We start from the raw sequence: 17,677 nt of genomic DNA, 5'->3' as shown, positions 1-17,677 counted from the left end.
TCAGTAATATTGATGTTGAAATGTGATGAATGTACACAAATAAAGACATTTGCACAGAGCTAAAAAAATCCTCACCTGCTACATTGTTAGGGCAAAATATGTTTAGTGGCTGAATTAAAATTTCTTTGAAGTATGTTTTACTTTTTGCTTTAATGAGTGATATGTATACCAAAATTAACTAATTGAAGTTTTTATGTTTCAAATAGGAGGATTTCCAGGAACAGGAGTAATAACAGGTATGATTTACAAAGGGGTCGGTGAGCAGGTCTTATACAACTCAATTTATCTTTGAAGTCAATTTTACTGTTGTCATTAAAGAGGAAAACATAATAAAATAAAGTAATTGTAGTTTTTATTATTGTGTAAATTAGGAGAATTGCCAGGAACAGGAGCAATAACATGTATGATTTATAAAGGAGTAGATGAGCATCACTTTTAAAAATAAAAAAAATATTTGTAATTTTTCAGTATCACTGAAAAGTATGATTTCTACATTGGTAAATTGAATGAAAATATATGATTCTAATTTAATTTTTTAAAGATAATGAAGGTTAATGTATATTGATTACAAGTAATATAGCACAGATGGTGTAATGGTTAGCATTACTGACTCACAACACGGAGATAATGGGTTTGATTCCCACTAAGCCCTGTGAGGAGTTTGTATATTCTCCCTGTGCTTGCTTGGGTGTCTTCTGGGTATTCTGTTTTTTTCCCACATTTAATAACATGCTCTCAACAAAAAATTAACCACAACGTTCATGTAACATGTACTAGGTAATATAGATTGTAAGCCCCACCAGGGCAAGGAGCAATGTGAATGGACAAATAATATCTGTAAAGTGCTGCAGAATATGTCTGCACTATATAAATAACTGTTATTAATAAAGTACTGTACATCATTTTTCTTCAATAGTTTATATAGGACAGGAAAAAATTTGCTGTTAAATAAATATACAATTTATAATAATTAAATGTATTAAAGATCAATGTTTGGTGAATCATATAAATAAAGCATATTATCAAATAGTGGATTCAAAAATTTTTATATTTTAATCAATATTATAAAATTGCACATTGCAATACTAAACCGTTTCACAAACTGCTGCTAAAAGAGAAAATGGAATGTTGTAAAATAACTCCCTCACTGTTGAAGACCAGTGAGACTCATACCCACATATGCATTCACAATCAGGAGAATGACCTCAACTCGTCTTCCATAGTGGTGGATATAGCACACCCTAAACAAAATTGAACCCAGTTCACCACCTCGTCCAAACAATAATTTTGTCTGCCCTCCTTTCACCAGCATCAATATTGGTATTGCATCCATGCATGTATGTGAGTCAACTGCATTGTTTAAATAAAATATGAAAAACAGTGAGATGGGTGACTTTTGCATCTCCCTATATCTCTACCAAACCAACAATGTAAATATGTTGGGTTACCTTCATGTAAATGAGGGTTGTCCCAACTTTAAATTGTGTTCCTACATCAAAGTTTTTTTTTGGTAATCACACTGAACACCAGACTTTAACCACAATGCGCTATAGAAAAATAACTTAATTTATTGATGAGGAAAGATCTCCCTCTACCTGGTTACAAATAATTAGGAGGCATTAATTACATAAAGAGGGTATACCCTCTTGCAAATTTTGGGGGAACACTTAGTACATATTGCAAATGTTCACCAGGCAATATTACACCACATTAATGAAAAGGTAATTTTTCCATATATTTAGGAAGGGCCCATGTGTTCTATCACTCCCATAATGACATCTTTAACCATGTGCACACTCAAATTTGAAAGGTGGAAGACCCACTTTCAAATAATGTTGCCTACTAATATCTATTCCTGGTTATCCCTAATGTGCCTTATCACCCACATATTGACCCAAGTCTACACATTCAAAGTGTGTGCCCACTTAATGTCTGGTGGTGTTAACCAGATTCTGATAATAATATTACATCAAATATTATATTTGTCACAGCTGGAGAGCAATTTGTGTCAAATAAAAACACTTGGTCCTCATTTAGAATGCTATAGTAGGTTATCTAATTTAAAAAATAGTAAGCCTTGTTGGAATACTATATTTTTCCTACATATAGTAAGCATTTCAATTAAGATAGAAAAATTAAAAAAAAAATGCATGCTTTTTTCAAGTGAAGATTTCTTTGTCACACCCTACACATAGAAACCTGCTTTTTTTCTATTTTGGAAAGGTGGTTTATTGCCAAAATAAGAAATAAAAAATATTTCTATGTGTTATATAGAAGATGGAAAAAAAATATTTTTTGCCATTTCAGATACATTTTATTTGACGTGTTAGAATAGGCAAAAAGACTAATGGTATTTCTAGAAAATACAATTTGTACTAAATAGGCAAACAATAATTTGTGTTTGTACTGCATGAAAAAAATCAGTAATATTGATGTTGAAATATGATGCATGCACACACAAAAAGACATTTGCACAAGGCTAAAAAAAATCCTCACCTGCTATAGGGTTAAGGCAAAATATGTTTAGTGGCCAAATGAAATTTTCTTTGAAGTATATTTTACTGTTTTCTTTAATGAACAATATATGCTAAAATTAACTAATTTAAGTTTTTATTATTGTTTCACATAGGAGGATTTCCAGGAACAGGATTAATAACAGGTATGATTTATAAATGGGTAGGTGAGCAGCTCTTATAAAAATCTTTATTTGATGATCACCAGGTAAAATTACCCCACATTACAGAAAATGTAACTTTTCCATATATTGAGGAAGGGCCGATGTTTTCTATCACTCCAATAATGATATCTGTAAATATGTGCACTCTCATACTTGAAAGCTGGTAGACCCACTTTCAAATAATGTTGCCTACTAAAGTATATTTCCTGGTTTTCAACAATGTGTCTTATCACCCACTTATTGACCGTTATGCAGTCAGGAAGCCGATGGTTGAAATGCCAACCACAGGCTTTCCAACTGTGCAATCCTTACAGAGGACTAATGATAAGTATTGAAATCCCGATGCCTATTATTGTCCCTATGCCGGGAGCCCGAAACCTGGCCTACCAAATGAAGGTAAGCCAGGCAGCGGGCAGGGACAGCCGTGGGGGTGAGGTTAGTTTAGGTGCTCCAAGGGGATTCTGAGGGTTAGGCACCCCCACAGGAGGTTTAGGCTAAGGAAAGAATGGTTAGGTGTAGGCTGTGAGGAGTGTGGGGTTCAGTTTAGGCACTTGCGGGGTTGAGGGTTAGGCACTATCGGGGAGGTTAGGGTTAGGCACCCCTAAGGGAGGGTTAAGGTTATGGGGGAGAGGGTTAGGTATAGATAGTTTACTTACCTATTGGGATCTTCACTGCTGTCGCTCTTCTGGCATCGGGATTTGAACTGCCGGACATAGGTCTGGCAGTCACTCAAACTGATCCATATTCACCCAAGTCTCAACTTTCAAAGTGTGTGCCTCCTTTATGTCTGGTGATAACTAGATTATAATTATCAGTATGCAAAATTGTATATTGTTCACAGCTAGATACCTTCTAAAGCCCATATCTCCCCATTTTGTGTAAAATAACAACACTTGGCCCTCAGTTAGTATAGGATATCCAGTTTAAAAATAGTAAATCTTGTTGGAATACTATATTTTGCCTACACATAGCAAGCATTTCAATTAAGATAGCAAAAATGGTAAAAAATAAAATATGTATATTTTTTCAAATGAAGATGCAAACAAATCTCCAAGCTCATCTTGTGTAAAGAAGTACATCCTTGTTCCATCTCCTCTCACATAAAAGTTTTGAAACACACATAGAAACCTTCTTTTTGCTATTTTAAAATGATGAATAATTGGTAAAACAAGAACAAAAAAATATTTCTATGTTTTATTTAGAAGATGGAAAAATAATACTTTTTGGGCCATTTTGGATACATTTTATTTGACATTTTAGAATTGGCAAAGGCTAATGGTATTTCTAGAAAATACAAATTATTCTAAAAAAGAAAGCAATAATTTGTGTTTGTACTGCATAAAAAATCAGTAATATTGATGTTGAAATGTTATGAATGCACACAGAAAAGACATTTGCACAGGGCTAAGAAAATCCTCACCTGCTATAGGGTTAAGGCAAAATACATTTAGTGGCTGAATTAAATTTTCAAAGAAGTATATCTTACTGTTTTCTTTAATGAGTAATATATACTAAAATTAACTAATTGAAGTTTTTATTATTGTTTCAAATAGGAGGATTTCCAGGAACAGGAGTAATAACAGGTATGTTTTATAAAGGGGTAGGTGAGCAGCTCTTATACAAGTCTTCATTTATCTTTGATGTATACTTTACTGTTGTCTTTAAAGAGTAAAACACAATAAAATAAGCTAATTTAAGTTTTTATTATTGTGTAAATTAGGAGAAATGCCAGGAACAGGAGCAATAACAGGTATGATTTATAAAGGAGTAGGTGAGCATCACTTTTCAAAATAAAAAAAAATATTTGTAATTTTTCAATATCACTTAAAAGTATGATTTCTACATTGGTAAATTGAATGAAAATATATGATTCTAATGTATTTTCTAAAGTTATTGAAGGTTAATTTATATTGATTACAAGTAATATAGCACAGATGGTGTAATGGTTTGCAATACTGACTCACAACATGGAGATAATGGGTTTGATTCCCACTATGGCCCTGTGTGGAGTTTGTATATTCTCCCTGTGCTTGCGTGGGTGTCTTCTGGGTATTCTGGTTTCTTCCCACATTTAAAAACATACTCTCAACAAAAAAATTAACCACAACGTGCATGTAACATATGGTAGGTAATAGAGATTATAAGCCCCACCAAGGCAAGGAGCAATGTGAATGGACAAATAATATCTGTAAAGTGCTGCAGAATATGTCTACGCTATATAAATAACTGTTAATAATAAAGTACTGTACATAATGTTTCTTCAATAGTCTATATAGCACAGGGAAAAAATTGCTGTTAAGTAAATATACAATTTTTAATAATTAAATGTATTAAAGATTAATGTTTGGTGAATCATATAAATAAAGCATGTGATCAAATAGTGGATTCAATAAAAGTTATGTTTTAATCAATATTATAAAATTGCATATTGCAATACTAAACCGTTTCACAAATTTCTGCTAAAAGAGAAAATTTAATGTCGTAAAATAACCCCCTCACTGTGGAGGACCAGTGAGACTCATACTGACAAGTGTTTTCCCAATCAGGAGAATGACCTCAACTTGTCTTCCACAGTGGTGGATATAGCACACCCAAAATGAAATTGAACCCTGTCCACCACCTTGTCCAAATAATAATTTTGTCTGCCCTCCTTTTACCAGCATTAAAATTTGAATTGCATCCATGCATGCATGTGAGCCAACTGCATTGTTTAAATAAAAGATGAAAAACAGTGAGATGGGTGACTTTACATCTCCCTATATCTCTTCCAATCTACAATGTAAATATGTTGGGTTACCTTCATGTAAATGAGGGTTGTCCCCACTTTAAATTCTGTGCCTACATTAAAGTTTTTTTATGGTAATCACACTGAAGGCAAGGCATTAACCACCATGCGTTATAGAAAAATAACTTCATTTATTGATGAGGAAACATCTCCCTCAACCTGGTTACAAATATTTAGGAGGCATTAATTACATAAAGAGGGTGTACCCTCTTGCCAATTTTGAGGGAACACTTAGTACTTATTGCAAATGATCACCAGGCAATATTACACCACATTAATGAAAAGGTAATTTTTCCATATATTGAGGAAGGGCCTATGTGTTATCTCACTCCCATAATGACATCTTTAACCATGTGCACACTCAAATTTGAAAGCTGAGAGACCCGCTTTCAAATAATGTTGCCTACTAATATCTATTCCTGGTTATCACTCATGTGCCTTATCACCCACATACTGACTGAAGTCTACACATTCAAAGTGTGTGCCCACTTAATCTCTGGTGTTAACCAGATTATGATAATAATAGTTGAAAAAATATTATATTTGTCACAGCTGGAGTGCAATTTGTATCAAATAAAAATACTTGGCCCTCATTTAGTATGCTACAGTAGGTTATCTAGTTTAAAAAATAGTAAGCCTTGTTGGAATACTATATTTTTCCTACACATAGTAAGCATTTCAATTAAGATAGCAAAAATTAAAAAAAAAAATGCATGCTTTTTTCAAGTGAAGATTTCTTTGTCAAACCCTACACATAGAAACCTGCTTTTTTTCTTTTTTGGAAAGGTGGTTTATTGCCAAAAGAAGAAATAAAAAATATTTCTATGTGTTATTTAGAAGATGGAAAAAAATAAGTTTTTGCCATTTCGGATACATTTTATTTGACATGTTAGAATAGTTTAAAAGACTAATGGTATTTCTAGAAAATACAAATGATTCTAAATAGGCAAACAATAATTTGAGTTTGTACTGCATAAAAATCAGTAATATTGATGTTGAATATGCTGCATGCACACAAAAAAAGCCATTTGCACAAGGCTAAAAAAAATCCTCACCTGCTATAGGGTTAAGTCAAAATATGTTTAGTGGCTGAATTAAATTTTCTTTGAAGTATATTTTACTGTTATCTTTAATGAATAATATATACTAAAATTAACTAATTTAAGTTTTAATTATTGTTTCACATAGGAGGATTTCCAGGAACAGGAGTAATAACAGGTATGATTTCTAAGTATTTGAGTATTGAAATCCCGATGCCTATTATTGTCCCTATGCCGGGAGCCCAAAACCTGGCCTACGAAACGAAGGTAAGCCAGGCAGCGGGCAGGGACAGCCGTGGGGGTGAGGTTAGTTTAGGTGCTCCAAGGGGATTCTGAGGGTTAGGCACCCCCACAGGAGGTTTAGGCTAGGGAAAGTATGGTTAGGTTTAGGCTGTGGGGAGTGTGGGGTTCAGTTTAGGCACATGCGGGGTTTAGGGTTAGGCACTATGGGGGAGGTTAGGGTTAGGCACCCCTAAGTGAGGGTTAAGGTTATGTTGGAGAGGGTTAGGTATAGATAGTTTACTATAGTTTGGGATAGTTTGGGATCTCCACTGCTGTCGCTCTTCTGGCATCGGGATTTGAACTGCCGGACATAGGTCTGGCAGACACTCAAAGTGATCCCTATTCACCCAAGTCTCAACTTTCAAAGTGTGTGCCTCCTTTATGTCTGGTGATAACCAGATTATGATTATCAGTATGCAAAACTGTATATTGTTCACAGCTAGATACCTTCTAAAGCCCATACCTCCCCATTTTGTGTAAAATAAAAACACTTGGCCCTCATTTAGTATAGGATATCCAGTTTAAAAATAGTAAATCTTGTTGGAATACTATATTTTGCCTACACATAGCAAGCATTTCAATTAAGATAGCAAAAATGTGAAAAAATAAAAAATGTATATTTTTTCAAATGAAGATGCAAACAAATCTCCAAGCTCATCTTGTGTAAAGAAGTACAACCTTGTTCCATCTCCTCTCACATAAAAGTTTTGAAACAAACATAGAAACCTGCTTTTTGCTATTTTAAAAAGATGAATAATTGGTAAAACAAGAACAAAAAAATATTTCTATGTTTTATTTAGAAGATGGAAAAATAATACTTTTTGGGCCATTTTGGATACATTTTATTTGACATTTTAGAATTGGCAAAGGCTAATGGTATTTCTAGAAAATACAAATTATTCTAAAAAAGAAAACAATAGTTTGTGTTTGTACTGCATAAAAAATCAGTAATATTGATGTTGAAATGTTATGCATGCACACAGAAAAGACATTTGCACAGGGCTAAGAAAATCCTCACCTGCTATAGGGTTAAGGAAAATACATTTAGTGGCTGAATTAAATTTTCAAAGAAGTATATCTTACTGTTTTCTTTAATGAGTAATATATACTAAAATTAACTAATTGAAGTTTTTATTATTGTTTCAAATAGGAGGATTTCCAGGAACAGGAGTAATAACAGGTATGTTTTATAAAGGGGTAGGTGAGCAGCTCTTATACAAGTCTTCATTTATCTTTGATGTATACTTTACTGTTGTCTTTAAAGAGTAAAGCACAATAAAATAAGCTCATTTAAGTTTTTATTATTGTGTAAATTAGGAGAAATGCCAGGAACAGGAGCAATAACAGGTATGATTTATAAAGGAGAAGGTGAGCATCACTTTTCAAAATAAAAAAAAATATTTGTAATTTTTCAATATCACTTAAAAGTATGATTTCTACATTGGTAAATTGAATGAAAATATATGATTCTAATGTATTTTCTAAAGTTATTGAAGGTTAATTTATATTGATTACAAGTAATATAGCACAGATGGTGTAATGGTTTGCAATACTGACTCACAACATGGAGATAATGGGTTCGATTCCCACTATGGCCCTGTGTGGAGTTTGTATATTCTCCCTGTGCTTGCGTGGGTGTCTTCTGGGTATTCTGGTTTCTTCCCACATTTAAAAACATACTCTCAACAAAAAAATTAACCACAACGTGCAAGTAACATATGGTAGGTAATATAGATTGTAAGCCCCACCAAGGCAAGGAGCAATGTGAATGGACAAATAATATCTGTAAAGTGCTGCAGAATATGTCTACGCTATATAAATAACTGTTAATAATAAAGTACTGTACATAATGTTTCTTCAATAGTCTATATAGCACAGGAAAAAAATTGCTGTTAAGTAAATATACAATTTTTAATAATTAAATGTATTAAAGATTAATGTTTGGTGAATCATATAAATAAAGCATGTGATCAAATAGTGGATTCAATAAAAGTTATGTTTTAATCAATATTATAAAATTGCATATTGCAATACTAAACCGTTTCACAAATTTCTGCTAAAAGAGAAAATTTAATGTCGTAAAATAACCCCCTCACTGTGGAGGACCAGTGAGACTCATACTGACAAGTGTTTTCCCAATCAGGAGAATGACCTCAACTTGTCTTCCACAGTGGTGGATATAGCACACCCAAAATGAAATTGAACCCTGTCCACCACCTTGTCCAAATAATAATTTTGTCTGCCCTCCTTTTACCAGCATTAAAATTTGAATTGCATCCATGCATGCATGTGAGCCAACTGCATTGTTTAAATAAAAGATGAAAAACAGTGAGATGGGTGACTTTACATCTCCCTATATCTCTTCCAATCTACAATGTAAATATGTTGGGTTACCTTCATGTAAATGAGGGTTGTCCCCACTTTAAATTCTGTGCCTACATTAAAGTTTTTTTATGGTAATCACACTGAAGGCAAGGCATTAACCACCATGCGTTATAGAAAAATAACTTCATTTATTGATGAGGAAACATCTCCCTCAACCTGGTTACAAATAATTAGGAGGCATTAATTACATAAAGAGGGTGTACCCTCTTGCCAATTTTGAGGGAACACTTAGTACTTATTGCAAATGATCACCAGGCAATATTACACCACATTAATGAAAAGGTAATTTTTCCATATATTGAGGAAGGGCCTATGTGTTATCTCACTCCCATAATGACATCTTTAACCATGTGCACACTCAAATTTGAAAGCTGAGAGACCCGCTTTCAAATAATGTTGCCTACTAATATCTATTCCTGGTTATCACTCATGTGCCTTATCACCCACATACTGACTGAAGTCTACACATTCAAAGTGTGTGCCCACTTAATCTCTGGTTTTAACCAGATTATGATAATAATAGTTGAAAAAATATTATATATGTCACAGCTGGAGAGCAATTTGTATCAAATAAAAATACTTGGCCCTCATTTAGTATGCTACAGTAGGTTATCTAGTTTAAAAAATAGTAAGCCTTGTTGGAATACTATATTTTTCCTACACATAGTAAGCATTTCAATTAAGATAGCAAAAATTAAAAAAAAAATGCATGCTTTTTTCAAGTGAAGATTTCTTTGTCAAACCCTACACATAGAAACCTGCTTTTTTTCTTTTTTGGAAAGGTGGTTTATTGCCAAAAGAAGAAATAAAAAATATTTCTATGTGTTATTTAGAAGATGGAAAAAAATAAGTTTTTGCCATTTCGGATACATTTTATTTGACATGTTAGAATAGTTTAAAAGACTAATGGTATTTCTAGAAAATACAAATGATTCTAAATAGGCAAACAATAATTTGAGTTTGTACTGCATAAAAATCAGTAATATTGATGTTGAATATGCTGCATGCACACAAAAAAAGCCATTTGCTCAAGGCTAAAAAAATCCTCACCTGCTATAGGGTTAAGCCAAAATATGTTTAGTGGCTGAATGAAATTTTCTTTGAAGTATATTTTACTGTTATCTATAATGAATAATATATACTAAAATTAACTAATTTAAGTTTTAATTATTGTTTCACATAGGAGGATTTCCAGGAACAGGAGTAATAACAGGTATGATTTATAAGTATTTGAGTATTGAAATCCCGATGCCTATTATTGTCCCTATGCCGGGAGCCCAAAACCTGGCCTACCAAACGAAGGTAAGCCAGGCAGCGGGCAGGGACAGCCGTGGGGGTGAGGTTAGTTTAGGTGCTCCAAGGGGATTCTGAGGGTTAGGCACCCCCACAGGAGGTTTAGGCTAGGGAAAGTATGGTTAGGTTTAGGCTGTGGGGAGTGTGGGGTTCAGTTTAGGCACATGCGGGGTTTAGGGTTAGGCACTATGGGGGAAGTTAGGGTTAGGCACCCCTAAGGGAGGGTTAAGGTTATGTTGGAGAGGGTTAGGTATAGATAGTTTACTATAGTTTGGGATAGTTTGGGATCTCCACTGCTGTCGCTCTTCTGGCATCGGGATTTGAACTGCCGGACATAGGTCTGGCAGACACTCAAAGTGATCCCTATTCACCCAAGTCTCAACTTTCAAAGTGTGTGCCTCCTTTATGTCTGGTGATAACCAGATTATGATTATCAGTATGCAAAACTGTATATTGTTCACAGCTAGATACTTTCTAAAGCCCATACCTCCCCATTTTGGGTAAAATAAAAACACTTGGCCCTCATTTAGTATAGGATATCCAGTTTAAAAATAGTAAATCTTGTTGGAATACTTTATTTGCCTACACATAGCAAGCATTTCAATTAAGATAGCAAAAATGTGAAAAAATAAAAAATGTATATTTTTTCAAATGAAGATGCAAACAAATCTCCAATCTCATCTTGTGTAAAGAAGTACAACCTTGTTCCATCTCCTCTCACATAAAAGTTTTGAAACAAACATAGAAACCTGCTTTTTGCTATTTTAAAAAGATGAATAATTGGTAAAACAAGAACAAAAAAATATTTCTATGTTTTATTTAGAAGATGGAAAAATAATACTTTTTGGGCCATTTTGGATACATTTTATTTGACATTTTTGAATTGGCAAAGGCTAATGGTATTTCTAGATAATACAAATTATTCTAAAAAAGAAAACGATAATTTGTGTTTGTACTGCATAAAAAATCAGTAATATTGATGTTGAAATGTTATGAATGCACACAGAAAAGACATTTGCACAGGGCTAAGAAAATCCTCACCTGCTATAGGGTTTAGGCAAAACACATTAAGTGGCTGAATTAAATTTTCTTAGAAATATATCTTACTGTTTTCTTTAATGAGTAATATGTATTAAAATTAACTAATTGAAGTTTTTATTATTGTTTCAAATAGGAGGATTTCCAGGAACAGGAGTAATAACTGGTATGTTTTATAAAGGGGTAGGTGAGCAGCTCTTATACAAGTCTTAATTTATCTTTGAAGTATACTTTACTGTTGTCTTTAAAGATTAAAACATAATAAAATAAGCTAATTGAAGTTTTTATTGTTGTGTAAATTAGGAGAAATGCCAGGAACAGGAGCAATAACAGGTATGATTTATAAAGGAGTAGGTGAGCATCACTTTTCAAAATAAAAATTTTTTTTGTAAGTTTTCAGTATCACTTAAAAGTATGATTTCTACATTGGTAAATCAATGAAAATAGATGATTCTAATGTATTTTCTAAAGTTATTGAAGGTTAATTTATATTGATTACATGTAATATAGCACAGATGGTGTAATGGTTAGCATTACTGACTCACAACACGGAGATAATGGGTTCGATTCCCACTATGGCCCTGTGTAGAGTTTGTATATTCTCCCTGTGCTTGCGTGGGTGTCTTCTGGGTATTCTGGTTTCTTCCCACATTTAAAAACATACTCTCAACAAAAAAATTAACCACAACGTGCATGTAACATGTGGTAGTTAATATAGATTGTAAGCCCCACCAGGGCAAGGAGCAATGTGAATGGACAAATAATATCTGTAAAGTGCTGCAGAATATGTCTACGCTATATAAATAACTGTTAATAATAAAGTACTGTACATAATGTTTCTTCAATAGTCTATATAGCACAGGAAAAAAATTGCTGTTAAGTAAATATACAATTTATAATAATTAAATGTTTTAAAGATTAATGTTTGGTGAATCATATAAATAAAGCATATGATCAAATAGTGGATTCAATAAAAGTTATGTTTTAATCAATATTATAAAATTGCATATTGCAATACTAAACCGTTTCACAAATTTCTGCTAAAAGAGAAAATTTACTGTCGTAAAATAACCCCCTCACTGTGGAGGACCAGTGAGACTCATACTGACAAGTGTTTTCCCAATCAGTAGAATGACCTCAACTTGTCTTCCACAGTGGTGGATATAGCTCACCCAAAACGAAATTGAACCCTGTCCACCACCTTGTCCAAATAATAATTTTGTCTGCCCTCCTTTTACCAGCATTAAAATTTGAATTGCATCCATGCATGCATGTGAGCCAACTGCATTGTTTAAATAAAAGATGAAAAACAGTGAGATATGTGACTTTACGTCCCCCTATATCTCTTCCAATCTACAATGTAAATATGTTGGGTAACCTTCATGTAAATGAGGGTTGCCCCCACTTTAAATTCTGTGCCTGCATTAAAGTTTTGTTATGGTAATCACACTGAAGGAAAGGCATTAACCACCATGCGTTATAGAAAAATAACTTCATTTATTGATGAGGAAACATCTCCCTCAACCTGGTTACAAATATATAGGAGGCATTAATTACATAAAGAGGGTGTACCCTCTTGCCAATTTTGAGGGAACACTTAGTACTTATTGCAAATGATCACCAGGCAATTTTACACCACATTAATGAAAAGGTAATTTTTCCATATATTGAGGAAGGGCCTATGTGTTATCTCACTCCCATAATGACATCTTTAACCATGTGCACACTCAAATTTGAAAGCTGGGAGACCCGCTTTCAAATAATGTTGCCTACTAAAGTATATTTCCTGGTTTTCACCAATGTGTCTTATCACCCACTTATTGACCGGAATGCAGTCAGGAAGCTGATGTTCGAAATGCCGACCGCCGGCTTTCCAACTGTGCAATCCTTACAGAGAACTAATGATAAGAATTGAAATCCTGATGCCTATTATTGTCCCTATGCCGGGAGCCCGAAACCTGGCCTACCAAACGAAGGTAAGCCAGGCAGCGGGCAGGGACAGCCGTGGGGGTGAGGTTAGTTTAGGTGCTCCAAGGGGATTCTGAGGGTTAGGCACCCCCACAGGAGGTTTAGGCTAGGGAAAGTATGGTTAGGTTTAGGCTGTGGGGAGTGTGGGGTTCAGTTTAGGCACTTGCGGGGTTTAGGGTTAGGCACTATGGGGGAGGTTAGGGTTAGGCACCCCTAAGGGAGGGTTAAGGTTATGGGGGAGAGGGTTATGTATAGATAGTTTACTTACCTATTGGGATCTTCACTGCTGTCGCTCTTCTGGCATCGGGATTTGAACATGCCAGACATTGGTCTGGCAATCACTCAAACCGATCCCTATTCACCCAAGTCTCAACTTTCAAAGTGTGTGCCTCCTTTATGTCTGGTGATAACCAGATTATGATTATCAGTATGCAAAATTGTATATTGTTCACAGCTAGATACCTTCTAAAGCCCATATCTCCCCATTTTGTGTAAAATAACAACACTTTCCCCTCATTTAGTATAGGATACCCAGTTTAAAAATATTAAGTCTTTTTGGAATACTATATTTTTTTTCTATACATAGCAAGCATTTCAATTAAGATAGGAAAAATGTGACTTCCGGTGGGCGGAGCATCGTGCATGGCCGCTTTTTATTGAAGCTCCTGTATCTTACCATGAATCCTATGTAATCCTTACTCAGAACTTCAATTTCTTTGGATTATCTTTCAATATTTCATTGCCTAAGTGTGTTAGGCTGCCAAAGGATTACTAATTTCGGTAAGAGCCTTTTGACTACTCCGGATTTCCGCCCTTAACAAAGTGGCGTTCATGACCGCCTGAGATTTAGGTGCGAATTCCAGGCTCCTTCCCACACCCTCAAGAAGCCTGAGAGCTACTCTCCCTTACCTCCTTGTCTGCGGTGCCCTCTCTTCGAGCCCTTAATGCCGGCAGCTCCTATCCCACGGGACCTCTTCTGATGTCGCTGGGCATGGTCTGATACCCACGGTGGAGTGCTGTTTGTCACGCAGCGTGACTGGGAGATCGGCTTGGTGGCTGGTCTCTATCGAGGCTGCTCTTTCGTGCTGGCTGAGAGCCTGCAGTGGATCGATACGGACGGCGGCTCTAACTGATGGACACCTGCTGTTGAAAGTGCTCCTGACGATTCCCTGAGAGTGCTGCACGCTCTGCTATCACCCGAATCTGTGTGCGCTGGGACTGCTGATACAACGTGGATAAGGTGACTTACCTGTTCTGCTGCAGTTGGTTCTGATCCTTGCCTCTGGACTTGCTGCTCCACCTGGTGAGGACTGTGATCGCTAGGCATCTGCTGCTGGTCGTGATCTTGCTGACCCCCTGTGAGTATTGAGCGCTCTGCTTCATTCAGGCGCTATCGGCTGAGTCTCCCCGTTGGGACTGGTCCACTGCGCTTCATCGGGCTTTCCGCTGTGTGATCACTGCTGGTACATCTCTTCCCCGGATTCTGTGAACAGTCCAGAGGTGATGGCCATAAGTTTTATTGCCTGCAGCTTTGCTCCGGTGACCGCATGATTGGTGGTGTCCTGGAAAGGCTGTGAGTCCTCACCCCAAGTGCCTATCCGCTTGCTCTGTGTCGGTCTTCAAGATTCTGCACCCTCCTTACAAGCCTGTGAACAGAAGAGCCACCATAGCTTGTAAACGGTGTACCTGTCTCCTCATTTTGACGGGGAACTTATGATTGATGGTTATTGGTGAATCCTAATACTCCCTGAAAGATAGGTCATATATCCTGGGGTCACTATTGACAAAGGATTCTCCCCAATAACATAGCTGGACTCTTATTGCTGTTCACTGTGAATGCTATAATATGGTTGGTTTTTATATATATGCAATGCTTGTTTTCCCACTTTTTACTGTCCTACAATTGTTTGGGTTGATAATCTGTTTATAACTATCAAATTAAGGTGACTTATAGTTCAATAGGACATAAGAAACATATTTAATTGCTCATTTGGTTAAAATCTAACTAGCTATATATCACAAGGAATTTTTTTTTTCATTAGCTCAGTTTAAAAACATAGGCTTAGTCTGCCACCTAGTGTTATTATTGGTTAACTACTTGAAATTTCTCTGCTCAACAAGCTGATTATAGATTCTCACCTTAGCATTCAATAACTGGGATATATTTCCTAAATCATTACACGGGAGAGATTTTTCAGTTATTCCTGTTACTTTCCAACTTGTAATTGTATAGTATATGCTACATTTACACCCAAGTATTACCTTTTTTTTCTTACTAATTCACGAATACTAAAGTGTTTTTAATATTGTTAGACTTAAAAACCATTGTCCATTGAAATGTAGATTAATAATGTAACTATTCACAATTATTCTCAAGGTGGTAACGAGTCTCTAGCTAATTACTGGTTCCACAGTATGGACAAATTTTTTGACAAAATTCCAACTGATACAATGGTCAGGACTAAGGTATCACAAGTCAAAACTCCCTCAGTAAAAGAAGTTAAAAATATCTCCCCTCAAAACTCAAAAACTCCTTTATCACAAGATCTTTCTTCGTCACCTATTATGCCTTCGCAGGCTTTAGAGGAATCTCAACCTTTAAATCCTCATCTGGAAAAAAAATTAGATGTCATACAAACAACTCTAAATTCGGTTCTGTCCCATTTGGAAACTCATACTAAACGATTAGCTGAAGTAGAACAGCGTGTTAGTATGACTGAAGACATGATCTTATCTCTGCAAAATTCTGATGATTCGCAGAATGAACAAATTACATTTCTAACTGCAAAGATTGATGATCTCGAAAATAGAGAAAGGCGCAATAATCTCAGATTTATAGGTGTCCCTGAATCTATTACAGGTGCTGACCTTATTGATCTACTAAGTATAGACATAATTCAAGTTCTCAATGTCCCAACTACTTCAGGTACAGTACTGATTGAAAGGGCTCATCGCATTGGTTCAGATCGAGGTCCTCATGCTACTCAATCTCGCCCTCGACCAGTTATTGCAAGATTCCTTAACTTCCGTGATAAAGAAAATATACTAATAGCCTATAGAAAGAAACGCACTCTTGAAGTACATAACTTTAAACTGTTAATATTTCAGGATTTCTCCGCTCATGTGACACTGAAACGGAAAGAATTTACCCCAATTTGCAACCATTTATTTTCACAAAACATCAAATTTGCACTTCTCTACCCTGCTAAATTGAGGGTATTCATAGAGGGAAAACCAATGATGTTTGAAACTCCAGACCTAGCTAGAGCTCACTTTGATATTCCACTTAATCATTCTGCTTCAAATCCTCCTCCCAATGGATGAAACTATGTTGTACTCTCTTGTTTTGGTTTACTGTATTGTTGGTTTGCTGGTTCCTCAATGCTACCCTTTTTTGTAGTGGAGTGGGATTCCGGTAAATCAAACGATTTGTTCTAATGTTTATGGTGAAGATGTTGTTATCATTAGACATGACAATAAGATTATACTTCATTACTGTCAATTATCACACTTTCCCCAATTTTTCTCTTTCCTTCTTTTTTTTTAAATTATTTTTCCCACTTCATCCGGGAATCTCTGCCTTCCCCTCGCTACGGCTGGGAGTACTATTTTGCTGTGCTTGTCCTGCTCGCTGGGATGGGACGAGCTCATGTTTAATTGGTTACCTTTCAAACTTTCAATTTTTAGAATGGGAATAGGATGACTACCAATACTAGATATACAAGAATAGTAACTCAGGAGGCTTCCTCTTCTATCAAATTTATATCATGGAATGTGGCGGGTTTGAATTCCGCCATAAAAAGATGCAAGGTTCTAACTCGCCTTAAACAATACACTCCTGACATAGTTTTATTACAAGAAACACATTGGTTAAGAGGTTCACAAGCTACACTTAAAAGTACATGGATTCGGGAGTGTGTCTCTGCCTCTTTTGAAAAACAGAAGCGTGGTGTAGCCATCTTATTCAGCAAACATCTTCAATACACAATTGATATGGTGGTGGCGGATAAGGAGGGCCGTTTTCTTCTGATTTGTCTAACAGTCCATGGTGAGAAGCTAAGTATCCTTAATATATATGCACCCAATACCCAAAATTTGGCCTTCTTTAAAAAGATCTCGAATTTATTGATGAAAAACGACACTACAAACTTAATTATAGGAGGCGATTTCAACTGTCTCCATAATCCTTTATTAGATCATTCAACTGGC

This window comes from Taudactylus pleione, unplaced genomic scaffold, assembly GCF_031769625.1.
Source record: "Taudactylus pleione unplaced genomic scaffold, aTauple2 ptg000906l, whole genome shotgun sequence".
NCBI classification, from domain to species: Eukaryota; Metazoa; Chordata; class Amphibia; order Anura; family Myobatrachidae; genus Taudactylus; species Taudactylus pleione.
This window is presented reverse-complemented; position numbering follows the sequence as displayed.